General features: G+C 41.5%; 2 protein-coding genes across 2 annotated transcripts in view; both read right to left on the minus strand.

Annotated features, from left to right (window-relative positions):
• Positions 1 to 22,296, minus strand: part of LOC115733026 (disease resistance protein L6-like) — a 154,133-nt gene that overhangs the window by 119,397 nt on the left and 12,440 nt on the right. The window contains exon 2 of the mRNA XM_048277042.1: positions 17,445 to 17,448. The gene's annotated coding sequence lies outside the window, so the exon portion shown is untranslated. The remainder of the gene's footprint in view (positions 1 to 17,444; positions 17,449 to 22,296) is intronic.
• LOC115731453 (topless-related protein 4-like) overlaps positions 1 to 22,296 on the minus strand; it is a 103,397-nt gene that overhangs the window by 58,850 nt on the left and 22,251 nt on the right. The gene's annotated exons all lie outside the window — the stretch shown is intronic.

A 22,296-nucleotide genomic window follows, 5' to 3' on the forward strand; every position in this document is an offset into this window, starting at 1 on the left:
CTACATCATCGACTGCAACAAAATTCACCCGCCTTGTTCCTGCACCGCCGAGACTCTTTCCTCACGCCGCCACCCTGCCGGACTTCCCTGGACGCCGACCAGTTCTATTCACCGCATCACTGCTTTTCATCCTCCTCCAAGCGTCGTCTTTTCCTCTGACACGCCCGACGCTTCTGTTCAAGCTCGCGTTGCCTTAGTCCGGCCCACGTCACCTCTGGTTACACTCGCGCTAACTAAGCCCGCGCTCGAGTCAACTCCGCACCTGCCGGGATTTGTTCGTCGCGTTGTCACTGAGTCATGCTCCGCCGGACCGTTGGGGTCTACTTGCAAGCTCAGTTGGTCTCGCCGCCGCCTTCACGAGTCTTCTTCTTCACGGAGCAACATCCCAGTAGCCGCTGCACCATGACGCCTGAACCAGTCCAACCTCACTGCCGCACCACCTGAACTCATTCGCCCGCACCCCCGTCGGGTCGCGCTCGCTCGAACCTGCTCGGATACCACTTGCCCGAGCTTCTTCTTTCTTCGTCGCTGCGAGACGTCCCCGCGACAGCTAACACTCCTCCTCCAGCGGTCGAGATCGACGTTCTAGGAACCGCAGTACCGGACTCTGACCAAACTCAACTATACCCATATCTCTTCTTGGCTCAAACGTGAATCAGTCCCTACTGAAACGTCATTCATCTGCAACAACCTTCGTTAGGCCAATGCCAACGACGCCTCCTTCACAGAATTACCTCGAGCAAACCCCGCTTTACTTTGGCTTCACCATCCTCAACAACCGAGCAAAGAAGAGGGGAGAAACTACTCTACAGACTTGAACTCACGCAAGAAATAAAGATTAAGGGGATAAGTGACAGTGAAGGAGCCATCAAGGTCATGTCCAGAACGCATAGAATGGATATCAAACAGAGAACGACAAGTTTTTGGTTTAGCTCGGGGACATGGAGCAACAAAGAGAAGACCTTGGCTTACCTGGTTGAATGAAGGTATGGCGGTGATAAACGGCTGAAGTAGATGGTCGAGATGGCGAGGCAGTGGCGAACGAAAGAGACGTCGCCTATCTCTCGGTCCACCCTGCCTTTGCTCCCTCAAGCTCTTTCTCTTCTCTCCCCTGCTCTATTTCGAAACCGAACCAACCTCTCCAGCTCTCTCTCCCTTTTTCTCTATTTCCTCTCCATTTTTGGTCGCTGAGCTCCCGAACCCTTAGCCTGCCACTCTCAATCCTGTTTTATGCTCGTCTTGCCTGCTTCAGCAAGTTTCATCACGTGGACGGGAGTGAATTCCGCTTGATGTGGACGTGGGTTGGTGAAAGTGTGTGGTGAATTTGTGCGTGACGTGGAGTTGATGCGAGAAAGAGTGACGTGAGGGGGGTGAGGATGAGAGGTGGGCTGAGAAGAAATAAAAAGGGAGATGGGCCGAGGAAAATCAAAAAGGGAAGATGGGCTGAGAAATAAAAGAGACCAATTCAGCCTAAGAGAGAAAAAGGGCCCAAATAGGGCAGCGGGCGGGCTGGCCCCGCGGATTGAATTCGCGGGCCACGCTCTGCCCGTGAGGGTCAGGGCCTAGCCGACCCGATTCATTTTCTTCTTTTTTTCCATTTTTTAAAATGAAATAATAATATATAAAAAAATAAAATTTAATTAAAATTTAATTTTATTTTATACTAAAACAAGAAAACATGAATATTCAAAAAATTTGAATTTTTTATTTATTTATTTTATTTATTTTTATTTTACAAATAAAATACAGCACTGTCAAAATTAGGTATCAACAATATATATATATAAGACGGGTCATCTAAGTCAAACCCTAACATCGATTACGATATCTTTTCACATTGTTAGTTTCTCTCTTCAAAACATATTTTAGAGCCTACGTTAGAGAAAGCACACCATCGCTTCGGAGAGGGCAATTGGCTTATTAGCATCCCGTTTTTCACCAATCGTTCAACGTTACACATCCGTATTAGTCTGTATTCATCAATGGCTGGAGGTATGTAATCCACTATTCACATTTCCGCATTCATTCTCGATATTCATAAGTTTCGTTCGTGAATTGAGGAATCGGAATTGTCGGTTTCTTCGGTTTTTAGTCTTACGGAACCCACATGTTCTTTGGTATGGCAATGGTCTACCAATCCTAACATCAAAACATAGAGAGACCTACTGATAGTAAGTAGGGTTATGAATGGGTTTTCTCGAATTCGACGTAAATTTCAGTAGGGCACTTTGTTAAGATATTCGAATCGGGAAAGTTTATTATTTCAATCCTAAATCTGCTTCTTCTTTTTTTCCTTTCAAAAGAGATTCCCTCTAGAAAAGCAAAATGTCCCCCAAAACAATTTCCTTAAACTAGACGTCTCTATGCCAACTAACAATTGTCTACTCATCATCCCCTCACCCAATTCACTTTGATCTCTCTCCTTATATTAAATATTTTTAACTTTTTACATAAATCTTAAACTTTCATCACATTTAAAAAATTCTAGGCTAACGGGTTCTTCACAAATGAATAACAAATCTAGGAAAGAATATGAAATGCAATTTTTTCAAATCCTAAAATTATTTTTTTGCCTTATCATGCACATGATCGGTGGGCATGCTTGATGGATAAATCCCTCCCTGGAAAAAAAAAATTGAAATCCAAGATGTAATTGGAGCAAAAAGTTTTTCAATCATTTATATTGTTCAGAGTTAAGACAAATGTTGGTTCAAAGTTTTTGGAGGATCAAGAACTCTAGCAGCAAAGGATGAAATTGGCGGAGGTCCTAGACTTTTACTCGTTTGGAAGGCAGAATATTTAGAATGAATGAACCAAACTCTCATTAGTATAATGGTGTAACGAAAATTTGTCTACATAGGTAGGGTTGCTCTCCATCATGGGTGTGAGAGAGAGAGAGAGAGAGAATGGATTGGTCAATTTTTTTCGATTAAAAACGCTGAAGCATAGAAAGATCGATCGGGGCAATTTGTGTAAAGCCATTATAACGAGTTGTTGCCATCCAAAGGTCCAAGACGCATGCTTCACAGCGACAACATCTATTGCTCGCATAATCCTCGTAATTTCGAGCAATTCTGATGCTCCGAATCGGTCATCAAAAATCAATTACAATAATCTTGTTTGCACAGTTTCTTATATTATATCCAATTTATTATGTAAACGAGATGATTATAGTTGATTTTTCTTTTTTAACTTTTCACGTACTCCCCTTCCCACGTGGGTGGGATCGCGAGTTCATGTTTGAGAATACCTGTTAATGCCATATCATCTCTTTATAAACCTTAAATAATCCAAACCTCGTGATTGGCATCTTGCGATAACCTATGAAGAATGAAATTTGTAGATGTGAAACTTCTAGAAAGTGCATGTGAAGCTTTGGTCGAAATACGAGATCCAGCAAGATTGACTTGACTTGACTTGACTTCACGTGCTTTTCTATTAATGAAAGAAACAGAAAAGGAAACTGATGACCAATACTCTGTTTGTGGTCACTGATTGGATATTATCAACCAACTTAACGACAATATGATGACTTCGACTTGCCTTTTCTATTAACAAGAGATATAAAAAAAGAGAACAAAGGACAATCCTGCACGCGTCATTTCCACAGCATTTCGCGGAAGGTGCGTGGAACAATCCTATGCAGGAGCTTCTTGACTTGACTTTGCTTTTTTCATTAATAAAGAAAAAATATAAAAGATAAAAAAAATTATTAATTTGACAGTCTAACAATACTGTCAATTATTTCTAATCACACGATCTTTCAATCAATAAAATAAAATACGTGATGGTGATGTGTTGACTTACGATTGAGATTATACCGTCCCTCGATGATACAATTAGAGAAGTATTTTTCAAAAGAAAACTAACTAGCAATATTGCCATGCTCCTGTTGCGAGTCAATCACAAAATCATCGCTCGGTGGCTTGTTGTTTTCTATGCACAATCTGAACTTTTTCTTCCAAATGAGGTTCCTCTAGAAAAGCATATCTGAAAGCAAATCTCTCCTCCAATTCTCAAACTAGATTTCTCCATATCATATCATGCCTAAAGATTATCTAGTCATTAACTCCTCACCCAAGTCATTTTAATCTCTCTGCTTAAACTATTCTTGTTGTTGACCATTGACATTAATGTTATACTTTAAATGTCACATTTAGAATTTCTCAGCTAACGGGTTATCCACAATTGAATGACTATGTAGGTATATTTTTTCCTTTTTATTTCATTTTCTTCGAACCGTTTATCCCATGTTGACCTAGGTAGCATTGACAACGATACGTGATACGGGACACGACACGACTTGACACCCCGACACATAATTTCTCAAAAATAAGAAATTTCGACACGTCGGGAACATTGATTTATTCAAATACATAAATATATAAATAAAAAAAGAACTTAAATGAATTTACATTAAAATTGGGATAAATTGTAATCTCGTTAATCAAGATAGAGTCCTCTTGACCAAAAAATATCAAAAATCAAGAAAAAATCGGGGAAAAAAAATCAAAATAGAGTAAATAGATATTTTCGTGTACTGCAGCTTGGCTATTGCCTCTAGCGCTTTTTTGGGTACGTCTTTTTTTGACAGCCCTCTTTCTCCCCTCCCTTTTTTCTCCCTTTTTTCCCTCCCCTCTCTCCCTCCCCCCCCCCAAAACTTTTTAAAAAAAAGGGGGCCAGCTCCTCCGTCAGCCTTCTCGCAATGCCTACCTCGCCTCTTTTGAGTGCCACCTCTACCGAAGACCTGAATGGAGGCAGGTCCCTTCCAGACACCTATCTCCTTCCCTTTCAGCTTCCACCGCAACGACCACAGCAGCCTCAACGGCGGTGGCTGCTTCTATTTCTCGCCGATTCACTTTTCTGGTTGTCTCTCGATCCTCGAAGTCGACTCCCCCTCTTCCGCCGATCTCTGCCCTCCAGTTCCGTTCTTTGCCCGCTCTCCTTCCTCAACGACATGCATGTCGCCGGCGAGTCCCCTGTGTTGACCAGGTGTCGGATGTCCGACACGCATTGATCGTGTGTCGGACAAGTGTTGGAGCGTGTCGGACGGGTGTCGGTGTCCGACACCGACGGCCTTCTAGGTGTGTGGGTGCTACCTAGATGTTGACACCCTTTTTTTCTGAACTTTTTAGTAAAGATTATCACTTACTAATGTAAAGGGGTTTGTCATTAGTGATCGAAACAACTATATTACAATATCGTGACTTTGATCAATTATATCGCTTTTTACAATTGCATCATCAGCAACTGCTTTTATTTTTTTTATTTTTTTGTTTTTAAGGAAAATGAGACATGATCATATGGTGGACATTTAGCCCACGAGGATGACTGTTTACTGATTATGTATTTCGTTATGGAAGAAATAAACAAGCATATGCATATAGCAAAGTTTAGATAGTAAAGATAAAGCAATATAAATTTAGGAATTTAAGTACATTATAAGTGCCCAAACTCGTATACGACGATCACTTTATTGTCAAAACTTTCAAAACCATTACTTAAGAATCAATTTTTTTTAAAAAAAAAGATTACTTCAGTGCCAAAACTTTTAAAACGATCACTTAAGTGTTAAATTTTTTGAAAAATGCTTATTTTAGTGCCAATTCCATCTCTTCGTTCTCTCTCCTCCATCCCTAGCCAGATTTGGCGAGGCCGAGGCTCCCCTTGCCGTTCTCGAGCTCGGTCGACTCTTGCGGCCTCGCCCGCCGCCACGAGCGTGTGTCGGTGGAGCCGTTCTTCAATACCGCCAAGTCCATCGCCAAGGCTGCCTCCGCCTTCAACTTCCTAGCACACCGGCCGGGCTGCTCACTCGAGCTCGGGACTCTCCGGGACTAGCCGAGCCTCGAGCTCGCCGGCCTGCGTCATGGCCGATGGCAAGGACGAAAGAGCGGCGGAGGAAGGAGGAAGGAGGAAGGAGCAACGGCGTAGGAAGGAGGAAGGAGAAGGAAGAGGAAAAAAGAGAAAACAAAATTAAACAATTAAAAAAATTTAACAAAAAATCTAAAAGAAGGAAAAAAAAAGTAAAAAATAATTAAAAATATTCTAAAAATAGAAAATCATGTGCAATAGAAATTAATTTTTCTTACCAAATGACGGAAAACATTTTCCAATTTATTTTCGGGTTTCAATCAAAAACCGGTAAATATCCCTATTTTCTTAAAACGACTTTATAGAAAACATTTTTCAGAAATGCTTCATTTTTTGTGAAACAAACGGAGCATAGATTAAAATAGTTCAAGCATTGAAAAATTGATCGGGGGCTATATGGGCAAAGCCCAAAATGCGCAATGCAATACCAGAGATGGGAATCGGGCGAGACTCCATATCCCAATTTGCATGGAGCCACGAGCATATTATCACATTTGATATAATAACAGTTCTGGAGAATCTCCACTACACGGATACTGGATTCTCGAGGCAATTACGAATCCATTGATAGAAAATAGAGGAAAAAGATTTGCTGTCCTTGCTTGGGCAAGTTGGACGATTAGGACGATCTTGTTTGCACAACACAACAACGAATTGAGTTACGGCCTTTTGTTAAATTGATTTCATAACGTAGGTGAGATGATTCTGATCGACCCATCTTTTTTCTTTTCACAGATTCGCAAGGGATTATTGTTGGCCCCTCCCGAGTGGGTGGAATTGCGGGTTCATATTTGGGAATACATGTTAATCTGCACAAACCTTAACTTATCCAAACTTTGTAATTGGCATCATGCAATGACATGTGAACAATGAAATCCATAGATATGAAGCTCCTAGCAAGCGCCTGTGAAGCTTTGATTGAGCCGTGAGATACAACATACCTAACTTGACTCGCTCTTTCTACTACAATATCATGACTTCGATCAATTATATGGTTATATAATAGGCAAATATTTCCCCGACAATACCGCCAGTGACCGTAAAATCTCAACCATAGTTTCGCATCATCACCATGTATTTTGCATAAAGCGCTCATTGATTGAGATATCGTGTGATCGGAAATAACCGACGGTATTATCGAGATGTCATGCTAGCAGCTTAACTACTAGTGGATGCCCTAGTGGCCACACTCTCTATGTGGAAAGTATGAGGTGGAAGGTTCAAATCTCTACCTTTAGGGGAGTGGGGTGGGGACGCGTGAGGAGGGAGCATGGTTTCGTAACGCATATAATATGGCTTATTTAGTAGAATATGATAAGATAGAACCAGACAAAAAAAAAAAAAAAGGCTAGCAGCTTCCTATATAATATTGCCTCATAACCAAAATGGTATTTGTTTGTTTTCTAAGTAGAATCGAATTTGTTGACATTTTAATGCACCACCTCAAATTACAAATGAAAAAAATATAAGAAGACGTGGTAATATGATGGACAAGCTAATTCTCTATAATAAAAAAAAATCCCAACTTTAGATCCAATCTCAATACTGACCCATACTTTTTTTTTAATCTAAAAAAACCCCACCTTTGACTCTAGCATCAAATCCGCCCATGCGTCCAAAAAGCTGCTATTGTTTCCAAGCATGGAACAATGCGTTCAAAATGCAAGCGCAGAGTTGGAAGACCGGAACCAAAAAGACACACAGTGGTAATTTTCCACAGCCCTTAGTCTTTTACGGGACCCACAAAGAGACGGACGAACGGATGCGGCTCAAGTCGGCACTACAACTTTCAAACCGGATCTCCCGGAGCTGAAAGCCCGGATTCATCGGACTTTTCCAAAGACAATCGCAGAACTTCCTTATGAATATAAGGAACTTCAAAGGATTTTGTGTCAGTCAAACAAAGTCATTCCCCCAAAAGTCCGGCCATACTCAACCGGTTGTTCGTGGGATAGACCCAGCACACACCCCAACACCTCTCAAGCCCTTGAAGAATTCCGGAGGAATCAACCGGACTCCTCTATGAATGTGGATTTGCAAGACTCGCAAGATCCATGGGGTGGACCACTATCACAAGACCCATATGACCTACCCCAGCCAGTCATTTCTAGCTAGGACATTCCGTCCGGCTCCACGGATATTCCATCTAGTTCTAGGGATATACCGTCCAGCGGTATTCCTCATGACCCAGAAGCCGGCAGATTGATTTTTGAGTATGAGGAGAGGCAATTATTAAAGGCATACAAGTTGTCAAAGGATGAACACGACGGTTCATACAGTGACGACGCCAATTACTACCCCTCTTGAAAAAAAAAAAAAGTCATTTGACTTAGCCTTGTCAACACATGTGGAGAAAAATAATTGATCAATCATGGTCAAAAGTGGTTGTAATAGTTGTTGCCGGAAGTCGACCGTAGTGGTTGAAATGTTTGAAATGTTTCTCGGAGTTATTTTATGTCATTATCGTGGCTACGACCACTTGTTGATGTTGTCGAATCTCAATTATTGAGAATCCAAAGTGTCTGTATTGTTGTCATCGCCTATAAAAGGCCCCCTTATGTAAATTGTTCGACAGAGCTTGCTTGTCCAAAGCTTGCTTGCGATAATATCAGTGTGATTTCCAAAACCATGAAGCACTAAATCTCTTCCTTCTTCTCTTCAAGTAGTATTCCAAGAGTCAGATTCTTCTTGTTAATTTAGCGGTACGATTTGGTTTAATATGCTCTCCACTTGCCACTTTGATGCATTCTCCCCACACTTGCACGTTGCACCGACCATCCAGAGGTCGTAAAATTCACCCGGAATCCCCTTCCCAAGAATGCATCTGTGGAACCCGTGGATCAAAATATCTGATGCGTTAAGGGTTGAGTTTCGAGAATGAATTTAGAAGCTAAAAGGCGAGATCCCTCGTAGTCGCCTGCAGATAGGCCATATGGGATTAGCATACTTGCTTCTAGATTTAGGCTCGGAAGTCGTATTGGGGCAGTAAGATCGGAGGAGGATTCCATGGTTTGCAAATACTTCTCTTCTTTTTCCAAAGGAAACCTTCTTGAAATGGGACTTCTTTTGGTATGGCAAGATGGGTCATCACAATCCTTTGGGCATTTTATCTTCAAGTATGACTTGTCACAATTCTTATTTGGATTGCGATTTTCACGAAGGAACCGCTAGAAAAGTTTCCTTTTGTGACAATTTTCTTCAATAGCAAGATGAATTGCTTGCTGTATTTTGCCCATGGTGAGTTCTGCAACAGTCTTGTTACGAGCTTGCGTAACCTTTTCTACTTCGTCTGCGATTTCATTAGGGATGGAAGCCATGAATACGGGTTTAAGGTTTGCATGTGCACCAAGGTAATAAAAAAGTTTGATCATCTCACGAAAGTGACGATCAAGGTCTTTTTTGGAAGTGGAACAACATTTTCGCTCAAAATATTCTTTCTTCTTGAGCTCTTTGGTATTGCCTGGTAGGCCAATGAAATGGGTATGAATAACATGAATGGCTTGGTCAAAGTTCATCATGAGGAATGATATTTGGTCTTGCTCTGAACCTAAGTTCCACCAATCTTTCATTGTTTCGTAAGTCCGTTTGGTAAACTCAATAAGCACTTCATAGGTATCGTGCTCTCTTAAGTTTCTGGCAATCATCCATGCATGAAACTCCTGGAGTCTATAAGACCATTTGTAAAATGGAAGGTCATCAAAGGTGAAGAAAGTTCTGGAACCCGACGAGGGCTGGTTTTCCGAGGGCATGGTTACTTGAGGTTCTATTTCTTCTTCTTTGGGTTACGTGGGATCAGCCATCATAATTTCAGCGACGGGCTGATGTTTGTCAGGGGAAGTTTTAGAAGAGGTTGAGGAGATATGATCGGTGTTTAAGGATTCTGAAACCGATTTAGAGTCAGACGACTCTTGAGGGTTAGCTGTGTCGACAGCAGAGATAGAAGGAATTTACTGACTCAAAAAGCTTTCTAGAGGATTAGACACCATGTAAGAATGGGTCTGGGGTTTGGGAGAATCAGGAGGTGATTCTTCAAGTTTTGGAGGTGCAGAAGGAATAGGTAAAAGAGATTTTGTTTTTTGTTTTTCTTTTTCAATCTCTTGCAATTTTGCTCGAAGGGCTAAGACATTTGTCTTGGGAAAAGGTGGTGCGGTTGCAAGGGTAGCTACAAAGGAGGAAGATCTTGAAAAGACCGAAGTGGCTGGAGATGCTGGAGTGGTTTGAGAAGGAAAGAATTCAGGAAAAAAAGAACTTTGTGGAGAAAAACCAAATTGTGAATGCTTTTCAAGTTGTATCTTCTGTTCCTCAAGAAGCTTGATTTGTCTTCTAAGTTTCTCCATTTCCGGAGTCCGATCTTCAAGAAAATGGTGAGGAACCCGATGAGTTTCGAGCAAATAAAGCCTCTTTTGAAAATCTTCAAGCATCTTTTTGATCATCGTGGTACACTAGTCTACCCGTTCAACTTGGGCGGTGACCGTATCAAATGCAACATTCTGGGCCAAAGCATTTTCGGTCCGCCAATTCAAGACAGTTTCGCCTAGAGTCAGAACCCTTCTTCTACCATGTGCATCAACATCATGAGGAGATGATATTTTAGGAACATGGTAGTATTTTTGCTGAGGGTGAGGAATTTGCTTTTATTTGAACTTCAACATTTGAGGGAAGGAGGACATGTCCATTTCCACAAGAAAATGGTGACCGATGAGATGAAATTCGAATTTTTTGACGTCATTTTTGAATGCTAAGATTTCTTTGAAAGTGGAATGATAATGCATTTTCGCATTCTTGAATCGACCACTTTTGTAAGCATAGATTTTTCATTTACCGTCGATTTCTTCAAGGAGAATGGTTGCCCAATATTTGTCATTGGCATCTTTTCGCAAGATTCTTTTGCCTATGGATGGAATTTGTAGAGGAGGTAGATTATGGAGGATGTCCTTGAGATATTTGACTGTCTTCGTCTGCTTTGGTCCCCACGGTGGTGCATAGCTTGAGGACATTTCTTTGCAAAGTGTCCCTTTTCGTTACAAATGTAGCATCGATCGGATTTGTACTTTCCCTTGTCACAGAGGAGCGGGACTTCTTGCGTAGAAATTTTCATTTCCCTTTGCTTCTTCTTCGTACTCAGAAATCAATCTATTGGCCAAGGCGTCATGAGGAATACCGCAAGACGGTATATCCTTAGAACTGGATGGAATATCTCTGGAGTTGGACGGAATATCCTGGCTGGAAATGACTGGCTGTGGTAGGTCATATGGGTCTTGTGATAGTGGTCCACCCCATGGATCTTGCGAGTCTTGCAAATCCACATTCATAGAGGAGTCCGGTTGATTCCTCTAGAATTCTTCAAGGGCTTGAAAGGTGATGGAGTGTGTGCTGGGTCTATCCCACGAACAATCGGTTGAGTATGGCCAGGCTTATGGGGGAATGACTTTATTTGATCGACACAAAATCCTTTGAAGTTTCTTATATTCATAAGGAAGTTCTGCGATTGTCTTTGGAAAAGTCTGATGAATCGGGGCTTTCTGCTCGGGGAGATCTGGTTTGAAAGTTGTAGTGCCGACTTGAGCCGCATCTGTTCGTCTGTCTCTTGTGGGTCCCGTAAAAGACCAAGGGTTGTGGAAAATTACCACCGTGTGTCCGATACCATCAAAGGAAGTGGAGACGAGCCTAAATCCAAAAGCAAGTATGCTAATCCCATATGGCCTATCTGCAGGTGACTTTGAGGGATCCGCCTTTTAGCTTCTAAATTCATTTTCGAAGCTCAACCCTTAATGCATCAGATATTTCTGATCCACAAGTTCTAGAGATGCATTCTTGGGAAGGGGATTCCAGGTGAATTTTACAACCTCTGGTTGGTCGGTGCAACATGCAAGTGTGGGGAGAATGCATCAAAGTGGCAAGTGGAGAGCATACTGAATCAAATCGTACCGCTAAATTAACAAGAAGAATCTGACTCTTGGAATACTGTTTGAAGAGAAGAAGGAAGAGATTTAGTGCTTCATGGTTTTGGAAATCACACTGATATTATTGCAGACAATCTTTGGACAAGCAAGCTCTGTCGAACATTTTACATAAGGGGGCCTTTTATAAGCGGTAACAACAATACGGACACTTTGGATTCTCAATAGCTTGTTGTTATTCCATACGAAGGTGAGAATGTCGTGGAGACATAGATTATTACAAGAAATCTCTAATTGATCCCGATGTTGATAATTTTAAAAAACTATTGGTGATATCTGGACATATGGACATATTTGAGATTCGAGTGAAAATTAAAGATTTCTTTTCAAACAAAAACAAGTTCGGGACAAACCGACGCGGACTCTACCTCAAACTCTCGAGGATAGCCCCACGAGCAAGGATTCCCGACCTCTCCTCCCTCTTGCTCACTCTTGGTCTCACCCCAAGCCGCTCGCTCTCTCTCTTGGTTGTGCGAACGAAGATGGAAGAAGATTGAGGCTTGGTTTTGAAAAGGCAAGGACTCGGTCTTTCTACGCTTTTGGACCGTGGCAAGTAGCTATCTATCCTTGCTACTAGATTGTTCATTTATCATTGATGTTAGCACGAATTCTCGACGTTTAGAAATGGCTATGACGATGAGTAGCTGGTCTTGCATGGTGAGGAAGACGATGATGGATTTCCGATCCTTTGCTTGAGTGGAGTCTCCGGGTCATAGGTGAGCTGAATATAGGAGTAGGTCGTCTGAATTATCATTAATTTGTGAGGAATCGAAATGGGTCTTGGACTGTTGGATTGCATGGGGGTCTTGGAAGAAGGAGTTGCATGTGCGATCCGTTGGTTGAATTGGCTTCTTGGGGTCTTGGGTAAATGGAATCGATGCGTCGATCATCTTAATTGTTGTTAGGGTGAGACAATTTGAAGCGGAACTATGAAAAAGGAAGGTTCAACCTTATATGGTTTGGGGAATGATATGTGAGGTTCGGTGCTTGATTAATGAACTCGTGAGTCATCCGGTTGCCATTTGTCTTTGGGTAGGTGGAAATTTGAGCGGGATCGCCCGGTAAATCGCCGGTTTGACACGAATTAAAGTTTGAATCCCGTGGGTGTTCAGCCTTGAGACATGAATGGGGGGATCAATAGATTCGTGCGGCCCTGTTTGATGTCCGTGGTTGGGTTGCTTGTTGAGATTTGCGTGATTGAATGAAGGAATGATTGGTCTAGTCGTTCGGCTCGATATCTCACTTGCCGAGCTTCGGCTCACTCCGTAGTTGTTTCCTTTTCCCGCATCCGTAGTTTTCTATGACCTCGGATGATAGTGATAGCGTTAGAGCACATTGATGGGGACGTGAATAGAACTCCGGAATAGATGTCCCATTTCGTATTCCTCCCAGTGTATTCTTGTGGCTTCGTTTTATAAAGAAAGATGTAAACGAACCGTTATCTATTATATATAAAAAATATGTTTTTGTTACGTGTGGATTTGTGATTGCATGCTATACGGGTTAGGAAGCCCTATGAGTAAGGCCATACCCTTTAGGCATCGTGCCTACCGCTTGTTTTTTCATGCACTTGTTTGTCGGGGTAAGTACAGTACAAGTGCTATAACTTTTGTACGGCGATCACTTGAGTGCCACAACTTTTTTTTCGATCATCTAAGTACCACAACTTTTAAATATCGACCACTTGAGTGCCATCGGTGATTTGGGTCACCGGAAAATCCTACGTGGCAATAAAATAATGTAAATCTAGCCCACATACATTGCTGGAAAGCTGAATCAGCAAATAAAAATGGAAACGATGTCGCACGCTTCAGATTGAACGATACAAATCAATTGCTTCAACAATTTGGAGCAAAATCACTTGAACCCTAACCGTACCCAAATCTTTCAACAATTTGGGGGAAAATCAAACTCTCGCAAAAGGAATATGAAGAACCCTAACCCTACCGAGCCCAACTCAATGAAATCAAAATCTTCAAATTGCTCAAAATCCAATCGTCAAAGGCGCGACGGGAAGCAAAAGTGGGGCAAGTGGCTCTCGGGTGTATGAGCAAAGCCAAGATGCAGCTCTACACTTTTGCTATTGTGGGTTGCGAAGTCCAACAAGAATGGCTTGGACGAGAGATAATCATGGGAGAAGGTTCCATGGATGTGCCAATTATAGAGCGGACTTCAATTGTGGATATTTTAGGTCCCCAATATATGTTTTGTTGATCTATCAAATTTTTCGATGTCTTTAGCGTTAACTTGTTTTGGATTTACGGTTTGTTTGCTATATTTTGAGGGGATATGTTACGATGCTTTCCCCGCTAATGTAACAAGCATAAACGAAATTGTGTGATGATTTTCTTGTAGGTGGGTTGACTCGAAATTCTCAAACCGAGCAACGAAGGTTATCTTGGAGCTACTTCAAAAATGAGAGAAGGTCAACATGTATTGACGGATGAGTTGGGCGATGGGGACTAAATGGAAGCAGAGATAAAAGGTCTACAATATTTGCTGAACCACTCGAAGAAGGAATTTTCAAAGATGAAAAATCAAAGAGATATTTATCGAATGATTGTTATTGTGTTGTTGGTGGTGGGTTTGTTTTGGTTTATGGGCATATGTAACCCTACTAAAGAGAAGGTTTTTTTTAGTCTACCGTAGCTAAGGAACAATGATATGATGATGTCGTACATGAACGTGATATTGTTCTTATACTAAGAATTGTTATGTGAGTTTTGAGGATGCCAACAGGAATGCAATTGTGCAAATGCAATGTCAAAATGATGTGCGCAAGAGCGAAGCATCTTCCTCGGTTTTTTGTAGTTGAGGAACAATAATATGATCATGTTATACATGAACATGATATTGTTCTTATGCCAAGAATTGTTGTTACGATTCCGTGTGAGTTTTGAGGATGCAAATGCAATGTCAAAATGATGTGTAGCAAGAGCAAAAGCATCTTCCTCAGGTTTTTTATAAAGGTGTTCAAGATGAATGAGCTCCAACAAGCCGTCGAATGATCGTTTGAGCGCCATAGATTTAGTTAAATTGACCACTTAAGTTACTAAATTTTCACAAAGTGGCCATTTAAGCACCATATCTTTTTAAAAGTGACCACTCGGGTTCCTCAATTTTTGAAAAGTGATCACCTAGGTTCCTCAATTTTTGAAAAGTAACCACTTAAGTTCCTCAATTTTTAAAAAGTGATTACTTAGGTTCACTTTTTTTTATATTGCTATTTCCGTATCGTGTAAAATACTATTTATCTTGATACAACAAGCCAATCCAACTACAAATACCATTGCAACATTACATAATCATTGCTACTTAATGATTATGCATATTCTTACATCATCAATCAGCCAACCAAGTTCAATTACATAATGTTACCGCTAAACACACCAACAAAAAATGCAGCGGTAGAAATATTGCTTTTGAACCCATGTTCCAAACCAAAATACAGCATATTGTCGCTACTGAACATACATCAAATCAAGTTACAACATCAAACACAATTCTAGCAAATTTCTAAAAGAAACATCAATAACAGACATCATCTCAGATTCTCCCATCAGTCAAGCCAAACAACCTCGTCACTTCCTTTTTTCTCTTCAAAGGCTTCACTTGATTCATGATTCTAGCACTCTTCCAAATTGGAATTGCATTCACACGTTGCATTGTCATCTTCTTTTCCACTGTTGTATCTTTTGGAGGAGCCACCTCGCTTGGATGTTCAGGTACATTTGTATTGTCTCCCGTTGAACTCACTATCGTGTTGGCACTATGGAGGTTGTGCTTGACATTTGCGGGATTATTTGTGACATGGAACTAAGCTTGGGCGGGCTCTTGGTGGTTTTTACTCTTTGTTTTGGAGATGGAGGTGGCATTGATTGCTTTATTTTGCTTGTGCTCGAGTAACCATTGGTTGGTTTTTGCCTCCTCTTAGTTCTTTGTATCGGTGCAATCGATTCTTGAGTTGGTCCTCCTTATATCAGACTTTGAATTTCTTGAGTTGGTCATGTCGGGGTTCATGTTTGTCAACCCATGTCTTGTCTTTTCGATTGCACCATCGTCATTGTGATGCACAAGTTTAAGGAACGTCTTCACTGGTCTCCTTTTAATCGAAAAGGCAAAAGCAATGAAGTTAATGCCCCAGGTTTATAGTAAAGCAAAGCAATAAAAATAGCTTACCGGATATTTCCTCCCTATTGTACACTATTAATTTGTTTCTTCTCTTTTCAACGTCATGTTTTTTGTTCTTCACTTGCTTTTGTCAATACTAGATGAAGAAGCCTACTTTGGCTACAAATACCATTGTACCAATAACACATAATCATTACTACTTGATGCATGTTCTTACATCAACACGATGAGGTCTTTACCATAATTAGTGAAGATGAAGACTCGAACACAATGTCATCCTTGTCATGAGTTCGAACACGTGACATCTCTTACACAAAGACTAGTTTCTCTTACGAATGAGGAATGTCATTCCTCTATGTTGGTCCTCATGTAATGGCATTTTTTCGAACACAGAAATGGCATTTTCTCACATTGGTCGTATTCGTAAGGACGGTCTTGTGTAAGAGATGTTGTGTGTTCGAGCTCTTGAGGACGATTGTGAGTCTCCATCTTCACTAGTTACGATAGAGCTATCGCGATGAACACTAGAATTGTCACTTTGGCGTCTAAATCACCTAGTTTAGTATCCCACTCTCGTTGTCTTCGTTCGTTTTCATCTTATGGTGCCCTGCCCACCTGCCTGACTCTTCTTTTTTAACCGAATGATGTAGCATCATTAATGTAATGCAACAATGACAAAAAAATGCTTTGAAATCTTTCAAACGCTACTTGAAGTTTGTCTTTGCTCGACTAGTTGTCCCACTTTGTCCTCTAGCTTGACTTCCCCGGTGCCCTCGTGCCCCCGCATCATTACTCCTTCGTGTGTTGTCTTGTCCTTGTTGGGCCTTTTTCTTGGACAACCATCTTGTTATGCCCTTCGCCTGGCATCGGCGTGATTGTTCCACCGCCTCCTCTTCGGATGTTCATCACCATCATATCCAACATATAGAATAATCTCATGACCATGCGTGTTGGTAAACAATATCTCTCATACCATTTCTCATAAACATGTCCATGCCAATTATGTTAACGATGAAAGATAAAATAATTTTTTGTATAACAAAGACCAAACACAAACCATGTTAATAGTGCGGCCATAAAAGAAATAATTTTTCTAGCTTCTCTATCATCTGCTAATAATTTTGCTAGCCTTTGGCCAATTGTACATGTTTTTCTTCATAATAGGGACCACAACAACACAAGCATTTACTAGTATAGTTATAGAAAAATAATCTTTTTTTTATAACGGGGACTCAACCCTTGACAATGCACCAAAGAAAGAATAATTTTTTCCATGACAAGGATCACAGAAAGCAAGGCCGGCTTCGACTTGGTCCTCACAACCCCACCACATTAAGAAAACAACAATTTCTTGTCGGTTAGTAGACACAAACGACATAAGGGTACAACTCACAACATGAAGATGACCTTTATACTCGTTGTTTGTCGCCTTTCGTTTTGTTTGTTCTTGTTTATTAATCACTTCCATAAACAACAAATCACTTACCTTTGTTGTGTCGACCCGGTTTGTCACACGATAAATGCTTCCTCGCCTTAGCCGGACATGAATCATAGGAATAAGTAGGGCCTTCATCGATTAGTTGAGGCACTAAAGGTTGATGAAGATCGAGCCCTAATTTGATTTGGTGAGCATGAATCTTGTCGAACTCGTTTGAGAGAGGGAAGGTTTGAGCCCTTGTTCAAGCCCTAATTTTGATTGTTCTCTCTCACTTATGATCGAACGCGGGTTTCTATAGACCCGAATTATGTGGCGTCATTTTCTCTTTTAGAAGGACACGTTGGACAAGAATTTCCACAGTGGACTTCTCATTCTTTTTTCAATTTCCATGTCACAATAAAACATTAAGTAGAAAGTCCACGTAGGATGTTTTCGAATGGCACTCAGTGATCCCTTTGTCTTTGGTACTCAGTGATCGAAAAAGGTTTGGCACTTGATGCGTACAAAGTTTGCCTTGTCGTCTTCCCCTTGTTTGTCCTATATGGTTGCTGCTTTCTTTTAGTTCATTGAGCTTCCGCATGCGCCCGCTAATTAGCTATAATATAAGATTAAAACAAAGCTCATTAGTGTCGGATGATGCCTTGGGATGTTGGAGCTCTGATTGAGGTCGTCACAATGGATTACCATAAAATCGCACAAAGATATATACTACAAAAAATACAAAAACTTGTTCCGCATTTCAAGTTTTAAGATGTGCATTCCACCTACCTACTCGTCAGAACCGGTTCTCCAAATTTTTGAACCTAATTCAACGGTTGAGATGTTATCCCAACAAGAATTGACACCATCACGGACACAACAAAGACACACGGACCCGAATTGACAACCTTAGCGCTTTTGCTCTTCATCGGACTTCCTTGCAATCCTTTCCAATCCTCAAATAGTTCACTTTCCAGCATATAACGATCATTAGGTTATCATCATTAAAGTTGAGGGTATTTAGAAACCTCAAAACTAAAAGTATCTCCTGAAGATTCGTGATGCATGATCATATGCCCGGAATAGCACCAAAATGAGAGGGCCTTCAGAAGGTTTTCTTTCCATGACATGCGTGGAAAGATAATTAAGAAAGGGAAATGCAAAAGAAGGGACAATATATTCCAGCTCCACTTTATAATTCGGGAAGACCTGAAATCCCGACTTCGATGAACGGAAGACTTAAATTAGTGAGAAGTATGTATAACAAGTCCGAGCAGATCTTGTTATGAGTGTTGAGAAGAGCATTCCATGCATAGCAGATTATTTATGTTAATTATGTCTCGAGTTTGAACCGTTTGCGGAATCCGAATAGATTGAAGAATATATATCATTTTCGTAAATGGATATATTTGAGAAGAAAAGAAATCATGGATTAGAATTTTTTTGGAAAAAAAAAAAACCTCATCTGATCATGTGAAGATTTGTTATTCTGTTAAAGGAAGGTTATCCAAGATTGCATCCCAAGAGAATTACTCCTTTGCTTGTACGGGGGACTCCACTTTTATGTGATTGGTTGGTCAATGAAGAAAGAAGTTTTTGACTTCTTAAAAGCTGCACAAACGGAGGAAATAAAAGTGAGGGCTTTTATTTCCAAGTTCCTTTAGCAGGAGAGTAAAGCGGCCGCCGCACGAAGAGAAAGAAAAACGTGAGCACGTATAGTGTTCTGGTTTTGAAGGTCGTGGGCGAGAGTTTTCGTTCGGGCTCAAACATTCATCGATTTGTGTTTCGTGAGTTTTACTATATCCAATTAAGTTGTTTATTTGTGAACACTTTGGGTTTGGATATAATCTAGGTGCGGGAAACACGAGCGTATTGAGTGATTGTAATTCCGATTCTCCGATTATAGTGGATTGTTCTTCTTGGCTCTCTCGTGGATGTAGGTACCGATATTCGGACCGAACCACGTAATCTCTAGTGTCCTTTATTGTTCGTCGTTATTTCTCTAGGCTTTTCGCATTGATTTATTTGCAAGATCTGGGTTAGTTTCCTCGCGTTATATTTTAACAATTGGTATCAGAGCCTTGGTTTGGATATTCTAGATTGTGATTTGGGGCTTTTGCTTGTCTGATTATTATCTGGATATTCTGTGATTGCAATTATGTCTGGGGTGAAAGCTGAAATTGAGAAGTTTAACGGGAGGAACAACTTTGGGTTATGGAGTCTCAAGATGGAGGCGTTATTAACAACTCAAGGTTTAGCAGAAGCATTAGAGGGCAAAGGCGAGTTGCCCGATACGATGACGGATGCTTGAAAGGATGTGGTAATGAGAAAAGCTAGAAGTTTAATCCTGTTGATTTATCGGATGAAGTGTTAATAGAGGTTGGTGAGGAGAAGGATACCGCAGCATTGTGGGCAAAACTTCGGGCGCTCTATGTAACGAAGGGTTTGAACAATCGCTTATATATGTTGAAGAGGATGTTCCGGTTCGGATATATCGAAGGTCGTCTATCAGAACCCACCTAGATGAATTTAATAAACTCATGATGGATTTGAAGAATGTCGGTAAGACACTTGATGATGAAGAGTAGGGCATGATGTTGTTAGCTTCCCTACCAGAGTCATGGGAGCACTTTACCGATTCACTATTACAGGGGCGTACTACGATTACCTCAGAGGAGGTAAAGTCCGCCTTATTTTCTAAAGAGTGGCAGAGAAAGTTGCGAGATGACAGCCTAGCGCGAGGACTAGTGATTCGGGGTAGAGAGCAACAACGAGGGTCCAATAGCGGTAGAGGTAAAAGCGGATCTAAGTCACGCCATAGAAAGTCCAAGGGACGCGTGAAGTGCTTTGAGTGTCACGAAGAGAGGCACATCAGGAGAGATTGTCCCAAGTTGAGAAATAGAGGTGATAGCGTAAGCCACAACCAGTGTGGCGAACGTTTTGAAGAGAGCACTAGTGATGCGGAGGTTGTCTTGTGTGTGCCGGGTTCGTCGGAGATGAATGGGTGCTAGATTCGGGTATTCTTATCATATGACGCCTCAAAGGAATTGGTTTACTACTTACGTCGAGATGGTGGTAGAGTTTTGTTGGGGAATAACGCATTGTAAGGTTGTGGGGATAGGGGAAGTTGGATTCGGATGCACGATGGCGTAGTGCGACATTAGCGTGGGCATGAGCTTAGAAGAATCTTATTTTCGGGGACACTCGATGATATCGGGTGTAAGTACACTGAAGGTGAGTGGAAGATCTCTCGAGGTGCTATGACGTGATGAAAGGGAAGAATGTGAGTTCTCTCTATCATCTCCGGGAGGATGACGGGGCTCTGCGGTTTCATGGTGAGTCGTTTCGATTTAACTCGTTTATGGCTATGCATCTAGGGCACATGAGTGAGGCGGTATGACGTCTGAGTGATGAGGGTTGTTAAAGGGTCAAGACAAGTAGTTAGACTTATGTGAGCACTTGCATCTTTAGGAGCGGGATTAAGTTTGTATGGTATTCATTCGACCAAACAACGGTAAAATATATTCATTGATGTCGGGGCCGTCTCTGTTCCTTCGAAAGGAGGTACCCGTTATATGCTGACATTTATCCGACTATTCCGGAAGGTATGGTAGCACAATCGATGTGTTTGATCGGTTCAAGAAATTTAAGGCATTGATTGAAGCGGTGGATAAACGATCAAGTGCCGAGCGATAACGGCATGGGTTCGGTGGTAAGATTTTACCGAGTTTTGCAGAGAGAAGGGATTGTGAGACACCGCACGGTCTGGGACACCGCAGAATGGCGTGGCAAACGGAAGAAAACTTTACTTGGCGAGCTCGAGCTGCTTTCGCATTGGAATAGGCAAGGAATTTTGGGCCAAGCTGAACATGGTCTGTTTCGATTAATAGATCTCCATCATCGCTTCAGTGGAAGACTCGGAAGTGTGGTGGGAAACGTTGATTACTCCGGATTACGAATATTCGGATGTCCGTTATGCTCGTGAGTGATGGTAAGCTTGAGCCGAGGTCAGAAGTGCATTTTGGTTATGCACATGGGATGAAAGGCTCGGGCTGGTGCGCCGATCCGATCACCCGGTTTTCTAATCGAGATGTGATCTTCGATGAGTGAATGCTTCAACGAAGAGTTCGAGACACACCACGCATATCATGGTGTTAGTAGTGAGGTGGGCTTCGGTGGGACTGAGACCTCGAGGTAATGATGTTGGGGTTTAAGACGGTGATAATGAACAACGTGGATAGTATAGTTCGACAAGAAGGCAAATTAAACCACCGGTGCGTTATAATTATCTTTGCGTATGCTTTACGTAGGTGACGAGGTGGAGATGAACCTTCGTCTTCTGGGCGATAGCTGTTAGTCGTCGAATGGCTAGGAGCTATGAGTGAAGAGATGGAATCACTCCATCAAAATCGGACATGGGAGTTAGTTAAAGTACCCAGAGCCGAAGATTGTCGGAGTAAATGGGTCTATAAACGGAAAGGGGCATTCCGTGTCGGGCGAAGGTACATGGCGGGCTTGTTGCAAGGGGTTACCTGGGGGCATTGACTACAATGAAGTGTTTTCTCTGTGGTAAGGCATACTCTATTCGTTTCTTGCCTTAGTTCTGCAGGATCTCGAGTTGGGCTTGATGTGAAACACGTTTCTTCACGGTGAATTGGAGGAATTCATGGGCGGGGTTTGCTCTTCGGTAAGAATATCATGTTTGCTTGTTAAAGAAATCATTATATGGGTTGAAACAATCTCCTAGTGGTATAACGATTTGATGCTTTCTGGCTAGTAAGACTATTCAAAAGCGGATGGATGTGTTTATTTTAGGGATTGGGACGGGTCTTTAATATATTTCTGTTATACGTTGATGATATGTTGATAGGTAAAAAATATTCTATTGATGTTGGCGTTAAGTGCTGAATTTGAGAT

This window comes from Rhodamnia argentea, chromosome 4 (genome assembly GCF_020921035.1).
Source record: "Rhodamnia argentea isolate NSW1041297 chromosome 4, ASM2092103v1, whole genome shotgun sequence".
NCBI lineage: Eukaryota > Viridiplantae > Streptophyta > Magnoliopsida > Myrtales > Myrtaceae > Rhodamnia > Rhodamnia argentea.